Genomic DNA, 2,084 nt, shown 5'->3' on the forward strand with positions numbered 1-2,084 from the left:
TATAAGGGTTTACGACCCAAGAACTTGTCTTGGCTGTAAACTCCTTTGATCTTGTGTTTCTTTGTGATTTATAAGCTTTAAACATATTAAACTTAGTGTACAATTAGTTAGAACAAGAGTACTTACGACCTAGGAGCTTGAATGGTCGATTTTGGCCAAGAACACTAGTATGTGTTCTTGGTGTTCTTGGTGAAACTTGAAGATCTACACGAATGGAATGATTTCACGGATGAAATCATGTAATATCACTAGCTCATGTAAGATATCAACTAGTTAGGACAAGAAATTTACCAGTTTTGAAGATCAGGGACGAAGATCGGGATGATACTTGTGAGGATTTCAGCCAACGGAAAGAAGGAATGAACAAAATAGCCAACACTTCATCATTAAAGAGGAGTTTCCGGCCATAAACTCCCATGTGGTGGTCATGAACTCCTTGTAAATGGGTTTCAGACTTGTTCTTTGTGCTATAACTTTGGCAGATAATCCTCGACATTTATCCCTTAAGTGTACAAGGCTCAGAATGCTCAAACAGACTCCAAATTGTGCTAAATAATAGTAGGAATGAGTTTGACTTTCAATGAAGTGTTTGACTGTACAGGATAGAAAATTTCGGGTTGTTACATCATCCCACCCACCCCACCCCCCCACCCCCCCGGTTAGAGGGAATTCATCCCGAAATTAGAATTTAGGTAAAGGAGTAGGTATGAATAATCAAGCAAAGAGGTGGGGATACTTCCTATTGGATTTATTCCCACCCTCCCAAGTGAATTTAGGTCCTGGGTTGGCATTCTAGCGAACCTTCACTAATGGGAAGCAGCTTTGCTTCATTCATCTAATCCCTTGGTCTATAGTCACTACGGTTATTTCACGAAGATAAGGTTCTTGTTGATCTCGATCTGATCAAGTGGGGTTTACGAGAGTCCTGACGGAAAGGTACTTTTTCAAGTTCAAGATGTGGAGGGTAAAATGTAAGATATAGGGCCGATTCTGGCAAGAATCTCAGAGGTCCTAACTATCTCTGATTTAGCTTTCCACGCTTTCTGAAGCCTATTAAGCCTTCCCAAGGTGAGACTTCCAAAAGGCTCTCACTTAGAATTCCAAAGGTTTCTTCCTTTAGCTTCTCTTCCCAGTCATGGGCCACTCCCTTCTGGGTCAAAGTCGTAAGAGGTTCCGTAATTCGCGAGGAGTTCTGAACGAACTTACTCCAGTAGTCAGCGAGACCTAGAATTTGGCGAATTCTCGTAGGCATCTTCGGTGCTAACCATTTCTCAATGGTTTTGATTCTTGGAAGGGTTCTCAAGAATTCCCACATAACTAATAGTGTGTCTTAGGAATTCGACTCTTCAAATCCAAAACTCATACTTAGAGAACTTCATGTAAAGCTTCTCTGATCGTAATGTTTCCATGGTTTGTTGGAGATGCTTTTTATGATTTCCTTCTTCCTAAAGGGTAGATAAGTAAGTCATTTACGTGGACAACGATGAACTGATCCAAGTAAGAATGGCATACCCTATTCATTAAGTTCATGAATACTACGGGCGTATTGGTCTTATCCGAGGGGTATCATTACGGAATCGTAGCGTCCGCATCGAGTTTGGAAAATTGTCCTCGGGACATCCTTCTCTAACACTGGTAACTGGTGATATTCGGATCCTAAGTCTATTTCTTAAAGGTAAATCGTTCCTTGCGGTTGGTCAACTAATTCATCTATGCGAGGTAGAGGGTAATGATTTCTAATGGAGATCTTGTCGAGGTCAGCAACACGAGGACTTCCTAGGGGGTCACCCATCTTAGTAGTACTCTCGCCCAAGCACGCTTAACTGCGGAGCTATGATGGGATCTGGTGCATTAGTGCTGGTATGACCACACCCCCTGAAGTCTATCTTCTTGAAGAATAAGATCGGAGCTCTCCAGGGTGAGGGGCTTGGTCTTCTCATTCCATTGCTGAGTAGTCGTTAAGTTGTCTGGATGGTTCTTGTATCTCCGTGGGTATTAGAATATAGGGCAATCTGGTTATAGGAGTATCGTTTGATTGGATTCTAAGTTTGTTCACATGAAGATGCGATTACTCGTAGTCTTGG

The 2,084-nt window shown here is 42.0% G+C and overlaps 1 pseudogene; it reads right to left on the minus strand.

Moving 5' to 3' along the window:
- Positions 1–1,755: 1,755 nt before the first annotated feature.
- LOC145038059 (5S ribosomal RNA) lies at positions 1,756–1,874 on the minus strand (annotated as a pseudogene).
- Positions 1,875–2,084: the final 210 nt, after the last annotated feature.

Source organism: Lactuca saligna, chromosome 3 (assembly GCF_052625555.1).
Source record: "Lactuca saligna cultivar CGN05327 chromosome 3, ASM5262555v1, whole genome shotgun sequence".
Lineage (NCBI taxonomy): Eukaryota > Viridiplantae > Streptophyta > Magnoliopsida > Asterales > Asteraceae > Lactuca > Lactuca saligna.